At 41.1% G+C, this 18,820-nt stretch overlaps 1 protein-coding gene across 6 annotated transcripts in view; it reads left to right on the top strand.

The window, feature by feature from the left end:
* The first annotated feature begins 973 nt into the window (after nt 1-973).
* Nucleotides 974-18,820, top strand: part of LOC133650151 (disabled homolog 1-like) — a 112,859-nt gene continuing 95,012 nt past the window's right edge. For 5 of the 6 annotated variants that reach the window (XM_062047065.1, XM_062047061.1, XM_062047063.1 and 2 more), the window contains exon 1: nt 974-1,269. The gene's annotated coding sequence lies outside the window, so the exon portion shown is untranslated. Of the gene's footprint in view, nt 1,270-12,573; nt 12,765-18,820 lie in introns of all 6 variants that reach the window. The other variant, XM_062047064.1, reaches the window with a different exon arrangement.

Below are 18,820 nucleotides of genomic sequence, written 5' to 3'. Positions count from 1 at the left end.
GAGAAGATGAAGGAGAAGAAAAATTAGAAGGAGAAGAAAAAGAAGAAAGAGAAGAAGGAGAAAAAGAAGAAGAAAAAGAAGAAGAAAAAACGAAGAAAAAGAAGAAGAAATAGAAGAAGAAGGAGGAGAAGAAAAAGGAGAAGAAGAAGGAGAAGAAAAAGAAGAAGGAGAAGAAGATGGAGAAAAATAAGAAGACAAAGAAGAAGGAAAAGAAAAAGAAGAAGGAGAAGAAGGAGAAGAAGGAGAAAAATGAGAAAAAGAAGAATGAGAAGAAAAAGAAGAAGGAAAAGAAGAAGAAGGAGAAGAAGGAGAAGAAGGAGAAGAAGAAGGAGAAAAAGAAGAAAAAGAAAAAGAAGAAAAAGAAAAAGAAGAAGAAGAAAAATAAGAAGAGAAAGAAGAAGGACAAGAAAACGAAAAAGAAAAAGAAGAAGAAGAAAGAGGAGGAGGAGGAGGAAGAGAAGAAGAAGAAAAATAACAAGAAGAAGGAGAAGAAGGAAAAGAAGAAGAAGAAGGAGAAAAAGGGGGAGGAGGAGAAGAAGAAGAAGAAAAAGAAGAAAAAGAAGGAGAAGAAGAAGAAAAAGAAGAAGAAAAAAGGAGAAGAAGAAGAAGAAGGAGAAGAAGAAGGAGAAAGAGAAGAAGGAGAAGAAGAAGGAAGAGAAGGAAAAGAAGAAGAAAGAGAAGAAGAAGGAGAAGAAGAAGAAAGAGAAGAAGGAGAAGAAGAAGAAAGAGAAGAAGAAGGAGAAGAAGAAGAAAGAGAAGAAGAAGGAGAAGAAGAAGAAAGAGAAGAAGAAGAAGGAGAGGGAAAAAAAAGAAGTTTGCTGCAATCTTGTGACAACTGGTACCCCCCTCCCCCCCTCCTCCCCCTCCCCCTCCCCTTTATTGTTCTGAAATGTTTAATCCCCCCCCTCCCCCTCCCGCCCCCCTGCTCTACATTACCCGCCATGCCTTTTAATGTGATCCCCCCCACACTCTACATTACCCGCCATGCATTTTAATGTGAACACTGGCCCCGCCCCCACACTGGCCCCGCCCCCTCCCTCGCCTCATTGCAGGCGGCGAGCAGGGAGGAAGGAGGGAGGAGGCAAGGGAGGAAGGAGGTAAGGGAGGAAGGAGGTAATGTGCTTGGTGATTGGTGGTGGTGTCATTGAGGAGCACAGTCACCCACCAGGCAACTAACTTGGTGATTGGTGGTGCTGTCACTAAATGAGGAGCAGAGTCACCCACCAGGCAGGCAACTAACTTGTTGGATTCATACTGCCGCCATGACACGTGAGTACATGACTTCTCCTCCTTCAACATCCGCCTTCACACTACATAGTCCGCACTTCTTCATAGTCCGCACTTCATCCATAGTCCGCACTTCATTCATAGTCCGCACTTCATTCACAGTCCGCACACTACACACGATTCATAGTCCGCACTTCATTCATAGTCCGCACACTAGATAGGATTTATAGTCCGCACTTCATTCATAGTCCGCACACTAGCTAGGATTTATAGTCCGCACTTCATTCATAGTCCGCACACTAGCTAGGATTCATACACTGTAAATGTAATTGATATTCCACACACTGACGACGGGGAGTGTTGACGACCTGTGGAGGGAAGGAGGGAAGGAAGGAGGGAAGGAAAGGAGGAAGGAGTGAAGGAGGGAAGGAAGGAAGGAATAAAGGAGGGAAGGAAGGAAGGAAGGAGAGAAGGAAGGATGGAAGGAAGGAGAGAAGGAAGGATGGAAGGAAAGAGAGAAGGAAGAAAGGAGGGAAGGAAGGAAGGAAGGAGAGAAGGAAGGATGGAAGGAAGGAGAAAAGGAAGGATGGAAGGAAGGAGAGAAGGAAGAAAGGAGGGAAGGAAGAAAGACAGTAGGGAAGGAAGGAAGGAGGGAAGGAAGGAAGGAAAGGAAGGAAGGAAGGCAGGCAGGCTGAGCAGTGGTACAGTTCTGGTACAGGTACAGTTCTGGTACAGGTACAGTTCTGGTACAGGTACACTTCTGGTACAGGGTACAGTTCTGGTACAGGTACACTTCTGCTACAGGTACAGTTCTGGTACAGGGTACAGTTCGGGTACAGGGTACAGTTCTGGTACAGGTACAGTTCTGAGTCACTGCTCTGCTGCCGAGCTGTAGTTCCTCTCTCTGGTGTCTGCATGCTGTGTCCTGGTCCTGTTTCCCACCTGCATGGTGGTGAGGAAAGACTCTGTAGAACCAGGTCAAGTTAGGGTCCAGAACATTAAAATACAGTAGTGTAGTAGACCTAAGTATTCATTAAGTACCACCATAATGACAACATTAAATACAGTAGTGTAGTAGACCTAAGTATTCATCAAGTACCACCATAATGACAACATTAAACACAGTAGTGTAGTAGACCTAAGTATTCATTAAGTACCACCATAATGACAACATTAAATACAGTAGTGTAGTAGACCTAAGTATTCATTAAGTACCACCATCATGACAACATTAAATACAGTAGTGTAGTAGACCTAAGTATTCATTAAGTACCACCGTAATGACAACATTAAATACAGTAGTGTAGTAGACCTAAGTATTCATTAAGTACCACCGTAATGACAACATTAAATACAGTAGTGTAGTAGACCTAAGTATTCATTAAGTACCACCGTAATGACAACATTAAATACAGTAGTGTAGTAGACCTAAGTATTCATTAAGTACCACCATAATGACAACATTAAATACAGTAGTGTAGTAGACCCAAGTATTCATTAAGTACCACCATAATGACAACATTAAATACAGTAGTGTAGTAGACCTAAGTATTCATTAAGTACCACCGTAATGACAACATTAAATACAGTAGTGTAGTAGACCTAAGTATTCATTAAGTACCACCATCATGACAACATTAAATACAGTAATGTAGTAGACCTAAGTATTCATTAAGTACCACCATAATGACAACATTAAATACAGTAGTGTAGTAGACCTAAGTATTCATTAAGTACCACCGTAATGACAACATTAAATACAGTAGTGTAGTAGACCTAAGTATTCATTAAGTACCACCGTAATGACAACATTAAATACAGTAGTGTAGTAGACCTAAGTATTCATTAAGTACCACCATCATGACAACATTAAATACAGTAATGTAGTAGACCTAAGTATTCATTAAGTACCACCATAATGACAACATTAAATACAGTAGTGTAGTAGACCTAAGTATTCATTAAGTACCACCGTAATGACAACATTAAATACAGTAGTGTAGTAGACCTAAGTATTCATTAAGTACCACCGTAATGACAACATTAAATACAGTAGTGTAGTAGACCTAAGTATTCATTAAGTACCACCATCATGACAACATTAAATACAGTAATGTAGTAGACCTAAGTATTCATTAAGTACCACCATAATGACAACATTAAATACACTAAACCTAATGAAATATTCAAGACATTCAGGATCAGAGCTCGCCTACATAGTCTTCTCTGGACCACTGAATGTAAGATTCATGTAACAGTACAGTAACAGTACAGTAAATATTCTCTACTAAACAACTCCGTCACAGAACCAAATTGAGGTAATTCTCTCATTAGAACGTTGTGAATCTTTTTTAATCATCTATTTGCACAAATATCTCCTTTTTAATTCATCATTCCAACTGGTGGAACTGTCATTTACCATAATCACGCCCGGAACCAATTAACAGCGCTAAAGGAGTATTGTTGTAGATGTGTTATGTGAGTCTGAGTGTGTGGTTCAAATACTTCAAGTATTCATGTATATTTGATCAAAGTCATACTTTTAAGTCAGTTCAATCCAGAACATTCTGTGGTCATATGTTTATATTCCACATCTTGTCCAAACATTCTGTGGTCATATGTTTGTATTCCACATCTTGTCCAAACATTCTGTGGTCATATGTTTATATTCCACATCTTGTCCAAACATTCTGTGGTCTTATGTTTATATTCCACATCTTGTCCAAACATTCTGTGGTCTTATGTTTATATTCCATATCTTGTCCAAACATTCTGTGGTCTTATGTTTATATTCCACATCTTGTCCAAACATTCTGTGGTCATATGTTTATATTCCATATCTTGTCCAAACATTCTGTGGTCTTATGTTTATATTCCACATCTTGTCCAAACATTCTGTGGTCTTATGTTTGTATTCCATATCTTGTCCAAACATTCTGTGGTCTTATGTTTATATTCCACATCTTGTCCAAACATTCTGTGGTCTTATGTTTATATTCCACATCTTGTCCAAACATTCTGTGGTCATATGTTTATATTGCACATCTTGTCCAAACATTCTGTGGTCTTATTATTATATTCCACATCTTGTCCAAACATTCTGTGGTCTTATGTTTATATTCCACATCTTTTCCAAACATTCTGTGGTCTTATGTTTATATTCCACATCTTGTCCAAACATTCTGTGGTCTTATTATTATATTCCACATCTTGTCCAAACATTCTGTGGTCTTATGTTTATATTCCACATCTTGTCCAAACATTCTGTGGTCATATGTTTATATTCCATATCTTGTCCAAACATTCTGTGGTCTTATGTTTATATTCCACATCTTGTCCAAACATTCTGTGGTCTTATGTTTGTATTCCATATCTTGTCCAAACATTCTGTGGTCTTATGTTTATATTCCACATCTTGTCCAAACATTCTGTGGTCTTATGTTTATATTCCACATCTTGTCCAAACATTCTGTGGTCATATGTTTATATTGCACATCTTGTCCAAACATTCTGTGGTCTTATTATTATATTCCACATCTTGTCCAAACATTCTGTGGTCTTATGTTTATATTCCACATCTTTTCCAAACATTCTGTGGTCTTATGTTTATATTCCACATCTTGTCCAAACATTCTGTGGTCTTATTATTATATTCCACATCTTGTCCAAACATTCTGTGGTCTTATGTTTATATTCCACATCTTTTCCAAACATTCTGTGGTCTTATGTTTATATTCCACATCTTGTCCAAACATTCTGTGGTCTTATGTTTATATTCCACATCTTGTCCAAACATTCTGTGGTCTTATTATTATATTCCACATCTTGTCCAAACATTCTGTGGTCTTATGTTTATATTCCACATCTTTTCCAAACATTCTGTGGTCTTATGTTTATATTCCACATCTTGTCCAAACATTCTGTGGTCTTATGTTTATATTCCACATCTTGTCCAAACATTCTGTGGTCATATGTTTATATTCCACATCTTGTCCAAACATTCTGTGGTCTTATGTTTATATTCCACATCTTGTCCAAACATTCTGTGGTCATATGTTTATATTCCACATCTTGTCCAAACATTCTGTGGTCATATGTTTATATTCCACATCTTGTCCAAACATTCTGTGGTCTTATGTTTATATTCCACATCTTGTCCAAACATTCTGTGGTCTTATGTTTATATTCCACATCTTGTCCAAACATTCTGTGGTCTTATGTTTATATTCCACATCTTGTCCAAACATTCTGTGGTCATATGTTTATATTCCACATCTTGTCCAAACATTCTGTGGTCTTATGTTTATATTCCACATCTTGTCCAAACATTCTGTGGTCATATGTTTATATTCCACATCTTGTCCAAACATTCTGTGGTCATATGTTTATATTCCACATCTTGTCCAAACATTCTGTGGTCATATGTTTATATTCCACATCTTGTCCAAACATTCTGTGGTCATATGTTTATATTCCACATCTTGTCCAAACATTCTGTGGTCTTATGTTTATATTCCACATCTTGTCCAAACATTCTGTGGTCTCATGTTTATATTCCACATCTTGTCCAAACATTCTGTGGTCATATGTTTATATTCCACATCTTGTCCAAACATTCTGTGGTCTTATGTTTATATTCCACATCTTGTCCAAACATTCTGTGGTCTTATGTTTATATTCCACATCTTGTCCAAACATTATGTGGTCATATGTTTGTATTCCACATCTTGTCCAAACATTCTGTGGTCATATGTTTATATTCCACATCTTGTCCAAACATTCTGTGGTCTTATGTTTGTATTCCACATCTTGTCCAAACATTCTGTGGTCTTATGTTTATATTCCACATCTTGTCCAAACATTCTGTGGTCATATGTTTATATTCCACATCTTGTCCAAACATTCTGTGGTCATATGTTTATATTCCATATCTTGTCCAAACATTCTGTGGTCATATGTTTATATTCCACATCTTGTCCAAACATTCTGTGGTCATATGTTTATATTCCACATCTTGTCCAAACATTCTGTGGTCATATGTTTATATTCCACATCTTGTCCAAACGTTCTGTGGTCATATGTTTATATTCCACATCTTGTCCAAACATTCTGTGGTCATATGTTTATATTCCACATCTTGTCCAAACATTCTGTGGTCATATGTTTATATTCCACATCTTGTCCAAACATTCTGTGGTCTTATGTTTGTATTCCACATCTTGTCCAAACATTCTGTGGTCATATGTTTATATTCCACATCTTGTCCAAACATTCTGTGGTCTTATGTTTATATTCCACATCTTGTCCAAACATTCTGTGGTCATATGTTTATATTCCACATCTTGTCCAAACATTCTGTGGTCATATGTTTATATTCCACATCTTGTCCAAACATTCTGTGGTCTTATGTTTATATTCCACATCTTGTCCAAACATTCTGTGGTCATATGTTTATATTCCACATCTTGTCCAAACATTCTGTGGTCTTATGTTTATATTCCACATCTTGTCCAAACATTCTGTGGTCATATGTTTATATTCCACATATTGTCCAAACATTCTGTGGTCATATGTTTGTATTCCACATCTTGTCCAAACATTCTGTGGTCTTATGTTAAATGTGCTAGCATATTAGCTGATGCTAACAACGCTAGTTTGATTACATTATGATAGCAGGCACAAATATGCATGAAAACACTCTTATACACTTTAGTAAGTAATAATTGTTTTAGTTATATTGTAAAACTTTACTAAGTAAGAACTGTTTTAGTTATATTGTAGAACTTTACTAAGTAAGAACTGTTTTAGTTATATTGTAAAACTTTACTAAGTAAGAATTGTTTTAGTTATATTGTAAAAATTTACTAAGTAAGAATTGTTTTAGTTATATTGTAAAACTTTACTAAGTAAGAATTGTTTTAATTATATTGTAAAACTAAAAAAGCAATAGAAAAGACCAAGTCTTACTGTCTGAGATTCACACTGGAGGAACACAACCTTTGGTCTATGGTTGCTCTAGACCCTCGGGGTAGAACTTAATGAGTGGCAGAAGGACTGGTTCAAACGCACGATTCATTAGCCAAGCAGACGTCCATCACGGCATCATTAGTGCTTGGAGCTCATGGAATGGACTGGACCATGGTCTTGGTATCTCCTGTGTGCCAACATGCAGACCTAAATGTGTGTGACCTGCACCTTCACGAGCTTGGGACTTAGATACAAGACCAGACATAAAAACTAGGACAAGGTCTGGGTCTATATAGTAGTAAAGTTGTGACTTGGATACAAGACCAGACATAAAAACTAGGACAAGGTCTGTGTCTAAATAGTAGTAAAGTTGTGACTTGGATACAAGACCAGGCATAAAAACTAGGACAAGGACTGTGTCTAAATAGTAGTAAAGTTGTGACTTGGATACAAGACCAGGCATAAAAACTAGGACAAGGTCTGTGCCTATATAGTAGTAAAGTTGTGACTTGGATACAAGACCAGGCATAAAAACTAGGACAAGGTCTGTGTCTATATATTAGTAAAGTTGTGACTTGGATACAAAACCAGACATAAAAACTAGGACAAGGTCTGTGTCTAGATAGTAGTAAAGTTGTGACTTGGATACAAGACCAGACATAAAAACTAGGACAAGGTCTGTGTCTAAATAGTAGTAAAGTTGTGACTTGGATACAAGACCAGGCATAAAAACTAGGACAAGGTCTGTGTCTATATAGTAGTAAAGTTGTGACTTGGATACAAGACCAGGCATAAAAACTAGGACAAGGTCTGTGTCTATATAGTAGTAAAGTTGTGACTTGGATACAAGACCAGGCATAAAAACTAGGACAAGGTCTGTGTCTATATAGTAGTAAAGTTGTGACTTGGATACAAAACCAGACATAAAAACTAGGACAAGGTCTGTGTCTAGATAGTAGTAAAGTTGTGACTTGGATACAAGACCAGGCATAAAAACTAGGACAAGGTCTGTGTCTATATAGTAGTAAAGTTGTGACTTGGATACAAAACCAGACATAAAAACTAGGACAAGGTCTGTGTCTAGATAGTAGTAAAGTTGTGACTTGGATACAAGACCAGACATAAAAACTAGGACAAGGTCTGTGTCTATATAGTAGTAAAGTTGTGACTTGGATACAAGACCCGACATAAAAACTAGGACAAGGTCTGTGTTTAGATAGTAGTAAAGTTGTGACTTGGATACAAGACCAGACATAAAAACTAGGACAAGGTCTGTGTCTATATAGTAGTAAAGTTGTGACTTGGATACAAGACCAGGCATAAAAACTAGGACAAGGTCTGTGTCTATATAGTAGTAAAGTTGTGACTTGGATACAAGACCAGACATAAAAACTAGGACAAGGTCTGTGTCTATATAGTAGTAAAGTTGTGACTTGGATACAAGACCAGACATAAAAACTAGAACAAGGTCTGTGTCTAAATAGTAGTAAAGTTGTGACTTGGATACAAAACCAGACATAAAAACTAGGACAAGGTCTGTGTCTATATAGTAGTATAGTTGTGACTTGGATACAAGACCAGGCATAAAAACTAGGACAAGGTCTGTGTCTATATAGTAGTAAAGTTGTGACTTGGATACAAGACCAGAAATAAAAACTAGGACAAGGTCTGTGTCTAAATAGTAGTAAAGTTGTGACTTGGATACAAGACCAGGCATAAAAACTAGGACAAGGTCTGTGTCTATATAGTAGTAAAGTTGTGGCTTAGATACAAGACCAGACATAAAAACTAGGACAATGTCTGTGTCTATATAGTAGTAAAGTTGTGACTTGGATACAAGACCAGACATAAAAACTAGGACAAGGTCTGTGTCTATATAGTAGTAAAGTTGTGACTTGGATACAAAACCAGACATAAAAACTAGGACAAGGTCTGTGTCTATATAGTAGTAAAGTTGTGACTTGGATACAAGACCAGACATAAAAACTATGACAAGGTCTGTGTCTAGATAGTAGTAAAGTTGTGACTTGGATACAAGACCAGACATAAAAACTAGGACAAGGTCTGTGTCTAAATAGTAGTAAAGTTGTGACTTGGATACAAGACCAGACATAAAAACTAGGACAAGGTCTGTGTCTATATAGTAGTAAAGTTGTGACTTGGATACAAGACCAGACATAAAAATTAGGACAAGGTCTGTGTCTAAATAGTAGTAAAGTTGTGACTTGGATACAAGACCAGACATAAAAACCAGGACAAGGTCTGTGTCTAGATAGTAGTAAAGTTGTGACTTGGATACAAGACCAGACATAAAAACTAGGACAAGGTCTGTGTCTAAATAGTAGTAAAGTTGTGACTTGGATACAAGACCAGGCATAAAAACTAGGACAAGGTCTGTGTCTATATAGTAGTAAAGTTGTGACTTGGATACAAGACCAGACATAAAAACTAGGACAAGGTCTGTGTCTAAATAGTAGTAAAATTGTGACTTGGATACAAGACCAGACATAAAAACTAGGACAAGGTCTGTGTCTATATAGTAGTAAAGTTGTGACTTGGATACAAGACCAGACATAAAAACTAGGACAAGGTCTGTGTCTAGATAGTAGTAAAGTTGTGACTTGGATACAAGGCCAGACATAAAAACTAGGACAAGGTCTGTGTCTATATAGTAGTAAAGTTGTGACTTGGATACAAGGCCAGACATAAAAACTAGGACAAGGTCTGTGTTTAGATAGTAGTAAAGTTGTTACTTGGATACAAGACCAGACATAAAAACTAGGACAAGGTCTGTGTCTAAGTAGTAGTAAAGTTGTGACTTGGATACAAGACCAGGCATAAAAACTAGGACAAGGTCTGTGTCTATATAGTAGTAAAGTTGTGACTTGGATACAAGGCCAGACATAAAAACTAGGACAAGGTCTGTGTTTAGATAGTAGTAAAGTTGTGACTTGGATACAAGACCAGACATAAAAACTAGGACAAGGTCTGTGTCTATATAGTAGTAAAGTTGTGACTTGGATACAAGACCAGACATAAAAACTAGAGATAATGAGTATGCTAACATAACTTTAGCCACAGAGAGATAATGAGTGTGCTAACAAGGCTGGAGTGTCCTGAATCTTTCACCAAAGCTCTGGAATGAGTCATCTCATCTTGCCGCTGGCTGCTCTTTGTCTTGTTAATGTGGCCCCTGGCACAGGTGAGTCAGCCTGCAAGGGCTGCTGGGTAATCCCCACCAGCACCACCGTGTCAGTGGAAGGTGTGGATCAGGGGAGAGAGGACACCACCTGTGGACCAGGAAGGCACTCAGACCTTGGACTTGTCAAGTAGACACAACTTATTCATCTTTTATTTATTTATATTTAATAGTAACACTCCTCTTCTTGAAACCATCAATAGTAACACTCCTCTTCTTGAAACCATCAATAGTAACACTCCTCTTCTTGAAACCATCAATAGTAACACTCCTCTTCTTGAAACCATCAATAGTAACACTCCTCTTCTTGAAACCATCTATACTAACACTCCTCTTCTTGAAACCATCAATAGTAACACTCCTCTTCTTGAAACCATCAATAGTAACACTCCTCTTCTTGAAACCATTAATAGTAACACTCCTCTTCTTGAAACCACCAATAGTACCACTCCTCTTCTTGAAACCATCAATAGTAACACTCCTCTTCTTGAAACCATCAATACTAACACTCCTCTTCTTGAAACCATCAATAGTAACACTCCTCTTCTTGAAACCATCAATACTAACACTCCTCTTCTTGAAACCATCAATACTAACACTCCTCTTCTTGAAACCATCAATAGTAACACTCCTCTTCTTGAAACCATCAATACTAACACTCCTCTTCTTGAAACCATCAATACTAACACTCCTCTTCTTGAAACCATCAATACTAACACTCCTCTTCTTGAAACCATCAATACTAACACTCCTCTTCTTGAAACCATTAATAGTAACACTCCTCTTCTTGAAACCATCAATAGTAACACTCCTCTTCTTGAAACCATCAATACTAACACTCTTCTTGAAACCATCAATACTAACACTCCTCTTCTTGAAACCATCAATAGTAACACTCCTCTTCTTGAAACCATCAATACTAACACTCCTCTTCTTGAAACCATCAATACTAACACTCCTCTTCTTGAAACCATCAATAGTAACACTCCTCTTCTTGAAACCATCAATAGTAACACTCCTCTTCTTGAAACCATTAATAGTAACACTCCTCTTCTTGAAACCATTAATAGTAACACTCCTCTTCTTGAAACCATCAATAGTAACACTCCTCTTCTTGAAACCATCAATAGTAACACTCCTCTTCTTGAAACCATCAATAGTAACACTCCTCTTCTTGAAACCATCAATAGTAACACTCCTCTTCTTGAAACCATTAATAGTAACACTCCTCTTCTTGAAACCATTAATAGTAACACTCCTCTTCTTGAAACCATCAATAGTAACACTCCTCTTCTTGAAACCATTAATAGTAACACTCCTCTTCTTGAAACCATTAATAGTAACACTCCTCTTCTTGAAACCATCAATACTAACACTCCTCTTCTTGAAACCATCAATAGTAACACTCCTCTTCTTGAAACCATTAATAGTAACACTCCTCTTCTTGAAACCATTAATAGTAACACTCCTCTTCTTGAAACCATCAATAGTAACACTCGTCTTCTTGAAACCATTAATAGTAACACTCCTCTTCTTGAAACCGTCAATAGTAACACTCCTCTTCTTGAAACCATCAATAGTAACACTCCTCTTCTTGAAACCATCAATAGTAACACTCCTCTTCTTGAAACCATCAATAGTAACACTCCTCTTCTTGAAACCATCAATAGTAACACTCCTCTTCTTGAAACCATCAATAGTAACACTCCTCTTCTTGAAACCATCAATAGTAACACTCCTCTTCTTGAAACCATTAATAGTAACACTCCTCTTCTTGAAACCATTAATAGTAACACTCCTCTTCTTGAAACCATTAATAGTAACACTCTTGTTGAAACCATCAATAGTAACACTCCTCTTCTTGAAACCGTCAATAGTAACACTCCTCTTCTTGAAACCATTAATAGTAACACTCCTCTTCTTGAAACCATTAATAGTAACACTCCTCTTCTTGAAACCATTAATAGTAACACTCCTCTTCTTGAAACCATTAATAGTAACACTCCTCTTCTTGAAACCATTAATAGTAACACTCCTCTTCTTGAAACCATTAATAGTAACACTCCTCTTCTTGAAACCATCAATTGTAACACTCCTCTTCTTGAAACCATTAATAGTAACACTCCTCTTCATGAAACCATCCTTATTATTGCCAAAATGGTGTCTTGACTCACCTGCAGTGTGAAACGTGGGAGGAAATGGTGTGGACTTGCCCCACTTGTGCACACGTGCAAGCAGCAGCTGCAGCCTTTGTAGCGCATTACCCACAAACGCTGCGTGCGTGTGACCCACTTCATCATCTGCGGCCTCACCAGGAGGAGGCATCACCACCGTGGAGCGGCCCTTCACTTCCATATGTGTCCATGAAGATGTAAGGGTGTGTCATTGAAGATGTAAGGGTGTGTCCATGAAGTTGTAAGGGTGTGTCATTGAATATGTAAGGGTGTCCATGAAAATGTAAGGGTGTGTCCATGAAAATGTAAGGGTGTGTTCATGAAAATGTAAGGATGTGTCCATGAAGATGTAAGGGTGTGCCATTGAAGATGTAAGGGTGTGTCATTGAAGATATAAGGGTGTCCATGAAGATGTAAGGGTGTGTCCTGTCCATGAGGATTTATTTTCTGTCTGTTGGCCCTGCCATGAGGTGGACACTTGTCCAGGGTGTACCCCGCCTTCCTTGTCCAGGGTGTACCATGCCTTCCTTGTCCAGGGTGCACCATGCCTTCCTTGTCCAAGGTGTACGATGCCTTCTTTGTCCAGGGTGTATCATACCTTCCTTGTCTAGGGTGTACTATACCTTCCTATTTGATCAGATGTTGGTGATCATGTGACACGTAGACCACATATTGGTGATCATGTGACACGTAGATCACACTTTGGTGATCATGTGACACGTAGATCACACTTTGGTGATCATGTGACACATAGATCAGATGTTGGTGATCATGTGACACTTAGATCAGATGTTGCTGATCATGTGACACGTCGATCAGATGTTGGTGATCATGTGACACGTCGATCAGATGTTGGTGATCATGTTGGGGACGGCGTGGCGAAGTTGGTAGAGTGGCCGTGCCAGCAATCAGAGGGTTGCTGGTTACTGGGGTTCAATCCCCACCTTCTACCATCCTAGTCACGTCCGTTGGGCAAGACACTTCACCCTTGCTCCTGATGGGTGCTGGTAGCGCCTTGCATGGCAGCTCCCTCCATCAGTGTGTGAATGTGTGTGTGAATGGGTGAATGTGGAAATACTGTCAAAGCGCTTTGAGTACCTTGAAGGTAGAAAAGCGCTATACAAGTATAACCCATTTATCATTATTTATCATTTATGTGACACTTAGATCAGATGTTGGTGATCATGTGACACTTAGATCACATGTTGGTGATCATGTGACACTTAGATCACATGTTGGTGATCATGTGACACGTAGATCAAACATCTGTTCAGGCTGAATAATTGGAGTGGCTCTGATTTTCAACCTTCTTAATGAAGTTGAAGGGCCTTTGTAGTCACGCCTGCAAGGAACTCTTCCATCTTGCAGCAGCTAGCATGACCTTTAGATCACGTCTCATCAGAGAAACCACACAGACGCTCCGCTTTAATCAGCCATCAAGTGTCATCTTCACAGGCTTCACTCCAGCCTGCATGTGCTCGCTGTCTTGGGTTCATAGAGAAGAAAATGACTTTGGGGGATCCTCCACAGAGACCTGTTTTGGGTTCATAGAGAAGAAAATGACTTTGGGGGAACCTCCAGAGAGACCTGTTTTTGGGTTCATAGAGAAGAAAATGACTTTGGGGGAACCTCCAGAGAGACCTGTTTTGGGTTCATCAAGAAGAAAATGACTTTGGGGGAACCTCCTCAGAGACCTGTTGGGTGATTATATAAAATAAATAAATTTTGGCTCTATATGTCGCCTCCCGTGGCTCCGTACGTCGCCTCACGTGGCTCCATACACCCTCCCGGTGGCTCCATACGTCATTTCCCGGTGGCTCCATACGTCATCTCCCGTGGTTCCATACATCCCCTCCGGTGGCTCCATAAATCCCCTCCGGTGGCTCCATACATCCCCTCCGGTGGCGCCATACATCCCCTCCGGTGGCTCCATACATCCCCTCCGGTGGCTCCATACATCCCCTCCGGTGGCGCCATACATCCCCTCCGGTGGCTCCATACATCCCCTCCGGTGGCTCCATACATCATCTCCCGTGGCTCCATACATCCCCTCCGGTGGCTCCATACATCCCCTCCAGTGGCTCCAGACGTCATCTCCTGTGGCTCCGTACGTTCCCTCCTGTGGCTCCATACGTCATCTCCCGTGGCTCCATACATCCCCTCCGGTGGCGCCATACATCCCCTCCGGTGGCTCCATACATCCCCTCCGGTGGCTCCATACATCATCTCCCGTGGCTCCATACATCCCCTCCGGTGGCTCCATACATCCCCTCCAGTGGCTCCAGACGTCATCTCCTGTGGCTCCGTACGTTCCCTCCTGTGGCTCCATACGTCATCTCCCGTGGCTCCGTACGTTCCCTCCTGTGGCTCCATACGTCATCTCCCGTGGCTCCATACATCCCCTCCGGTGGCTCCAGACGTCATCTCCTGTGGTTCCGTACGTCCCCTCCTGTGGCTCCATACTTCCCCTCCCGTGGCTCCAGACGTCATCTCCTGTGGTTCCGTACGTCCCCTCCTGTGGCTCCATACGTCACCTCCTGTGGCTCCATATGTCCCCTCCCATGGCTCCATACGTCATCTCCTGTGGCTCCGTACGTCCCCTCCTGTGGCTCCATACGTCACCTCCCGTGGCTCCATACGTCCCCTCCCGTGGCTCCATACGTCCCCTCCCGTGGCTCCATACGTCCCCTCCCGTGGCTCCATACGTCCCCTCCCGTGGCTCCATATGTTGCCTCCCGTGGTTCCATACGTCTCTTCCCGTGGCTCCATATGTCATCTCCTGTGGCTCTTTACGTCCCCTATGGTGGCTCCATACGTCATCTCCCGTGGCTCCGTACGTCCCCTCCTGTGGCTCCTTACGTCCCTTCCGGTGGATCCTTACGTCCCCTCCCGTGGCTCCATACATCCCCTCCCGTGTCTCCTTACGTCCCCTCCCGTGGCTCCTTACGTCCCCTCCCGTGGCTCCTTACGTTCCCTCCCGTGGCTCCTTACGTCCCTTCCCGTGGCTCCTTACGTCCCCTCTGGTGGCTCCTTACGTCCCCTCTGGTGGCTCCTTACGTCCCCTCTGGTGGCTCCTTACGTCCCCTCTGGTGGCTCCTTACGTCCCCTCTGGTGGCTCCTTACGTCCCCTCCCGTGGCTCCTTACGTCCCCTCCCGTGGCTCCTTACGTCCCCTCCCGTGGCTCCTTACGTCCCCTCTGGTGGCTCCTTACGTCCCCTCCGGTGGCTCCTTATGTTCCCTCCCGTGGCTCCTTATGTCCCCTCCCGTGGCTCCTTACGTCCCCTCCCGTGGCTCCTTATGTCCCCTCTGGTGGCTCCTTACGTCCCCTCCCGTGGCTCCTTACGTCCCCTCTGCTGGCTCCTTACGTCCCCTCTGGTGGCTCCTTACGTCCCCTCTGGTGGCTCCTTCCGTCCCCTGCAGTGGCTCCATACGATTTGATTTGCCATGAATTAATAATACAGATCAGTACAAATATGACTCATGAATATTCATGAAGACATGTTCATGCGTTCATATGACAGGAAGCAGAACATCATTGACTGGGCAGATTGACAGGAAGTAGAAAGGCAGACAACTTCCTGCTTTTAGAATTAAAAAAGTGTGTGTTTGGTGCTTCATTACCAATGTTTACTACGTTTGTTTACGACTGTACTTAACGTTGTGCAGCACGCAAGGCTCCATCACGCCAACTACATTAGACCTTTTTATTCATCCTCCATCATCATTTAAAGGCCTAATGAAATGAATTTTTTTTATTTAAACGGGGATAGCAGATCCATTCTGTGTGTCATACTTGATCATTTTGCGATATTGACATATTTTTGCTGAAAGGATTTAGTAGAGAACATCGACGATAAAGTTCGCAACTTTTGGTTGCTGATAAAAAAGCCTTGCCTGTACCGGAAGTAGCGTGACGTCAAAGGTTGAAAGGCTCCTCACATTTCCCCATTGTTTACACCAGCAGCGAGAGCGATTCGGACCGAGAAAGCGACGATTACCCCATTAATTTGAGCCAGGATGAAAGATTCGTGGATGAGGAACGTGAAAGTGAAGGACTACAGTGCAGTGCAGGACGTATCGTTTTTCGCTCTGACCGTAACTTAGGTACAAGCTGGCTCATTGGATTCCACACTTTCTCCTTTTTCTATTGTGGATCACGGATTTGTATTTTAAACCACCTCGGATACTATATCCTCTTGAAAATGAGAGTCGAGAACGCGAAATTGACATTCACAGTGACTTTTATCTCCACGACAATACATCGGCGAAGCACTTTAGCTACGGAGCTAACGTGATAGCATCGGGCTTAACTGCAGATAGAAACAAAATAAATAAACCCCTGACTGGAAGGATAGACAGAAGATCAACAATACTATTAAACCATGGACATGTAACTACACGGTTAATGCTTTACAGCCTGGCGAAGCTTAAAGGCCTACTGAAATGAATTTTTTTTATTTAAACGGGAATAGCAGATCCATTCTATGTGTCATACTTGATCATTTCGCGATATTGCCATATTTTTGCTGAAAGGATTTAGTAGAGAAAATCGACGATAAAGTTCGCAACTTTTGCTCGCTGATAAAAAAAAGCCTTGCCTGTACCGGAAGTATCGTGACGTCACAGGAGCTAGTATTCCTCACAATTCCCCGTTGTTTACAATGGAGCGAGAGAGATTCGGACCGAGAAAGTGACGATTACCCCATTAATTTGAGCGAGGATGAAACATTCGTAGATGAGGAACGTTACAGTGAAGGACTTGAGAGGCAGTGATGGACGTATCTTTTTTCGCTCTGACCGTAACTTAGGTACAAGCTGGCTCATTGGATTCCATACTTTCTCCTTTTTCTATTGTGGATCACAGATTTGTATTTTAAACCACCTCGGATACTATATCCTCTTGAAAATGAGAGTCGAGAACGCGAAATGGACATTCACAGTGACTGAACATGTAAATACACGATTAATAATTCAGCTTTGCGAAGCTAAAAAAATAGAAGCTAACCTAGCTACGTAGCCAACGTGATAGCAGCAGTCTCAAATGCAGATAGAAACTAAATTAAAAAAAACCCTGACTGGATGGATAGACAGAAGATCAATAATACTATTAAACCATGAACATGTATATACACGATTAATAATATTCCGCTTGGCGAAGCTAAAAAAACAGATGCTAACCTAGCTGCGTAGCCAACGTGATAGCGTCAGTCTCAAATGCAGATAGAAACTAAATTTAAAAAAAACCCTGACTGGATGGATAGACAGAAGATCAATAATACTATTAAACCATGAACATGTAAATACACAATTAATAATATTCCGCTTGGCGAAGCTAAAAAAACAGAAGCTAACCTAGCTGCGTAGCTAACTTAGATGCGGCGGCGGGCGTTGTACGCTTTTGACGACACCCCGGCCGCCATCAGAGTCGGCAAGAAACATATATTTCCCCAAAGTTACGTACGTGACATGCACATATCGACACGCACGTACGGGCAATCGATCAAATGTTTGGAAGCCAAAGCTGTACTCACCGTAGTGCGTCTGTTATCCTGCTCAAAACACAACACAACCTCCTGGTGTTGGTGTTGCTGGAGTCCGCCGCTCCACCGATCGCACCTACAACTTTCTTATTTGCAGTCTCCATTGTTCATTAAACAAATTGCAAAAGATTCACCAACACAGATGTCCAGAATACTGTGGAATTTTGTCGAAGAAAACAAGAGGCTTTTCTACCGGGTCCGATGGGGTCAAAGGAGTTTTTCAACCGGAAGTGTGGCGGGAATTTTAAAATGTCACTTTATAAGTTAACCCGGCCGTATTGGCATGTGTTGCAATGTTAAGATTTCATCATTGATATATAAACTATCAGACTGCGTGGTCGGTAGTAGTGGCTTTCAGTAGGCCTTTAACAATGCTGTTGCTAACGACGCCATTGAAGCTAACTTAGCTATGGGACCTCGTCAGAGCTATAATAAAAACATTAGCTATCCACCTACGCCAGCCAGCCCTCATCCGCTCATCAACACCCGTGCTCACCTGCGTTCCAGCGATCGACGGAGCGACGAAGGACTTCACCCGATCATCGATGCGGTCGGCGGCTAGCGTCGAATAGCGCGTCTGCTATCCAAGTCAAAGTCCTCCTGGTTGTGTTGCTGCAGGCAGCCGCTAATACACCGATCCCACCTACAGCTTTCTTCTTTGCAGTCTTCATTGTTCATTAAACAAATTGCAGAAGATTCACCGACACAGATGT

The sequence above is a fragment of the Entelurus aequoreus genome, linkage group LG05 (genome assembly GCF_033978785.1).
Source record: "Entelurus aequoreus isolate RoL-2023_Sb linkage group LG05, RoL_Eaeq_v1.1, whole genome shotgun sequence".
In the NCBI taxonomy this organism is placed as follows: domain Eukaryota; kingdom Metazoa; phylum Chordata; class Actinopteri; order Syngnathiformes; family Syngnathidae; genus Entelurus; species Entelurus aequoreus.
The sequence above is the reverse complement of the archived record's forward strand: the minus strand, read 5'-3'. Positions and strand labels throughout refer to the sequence as shown.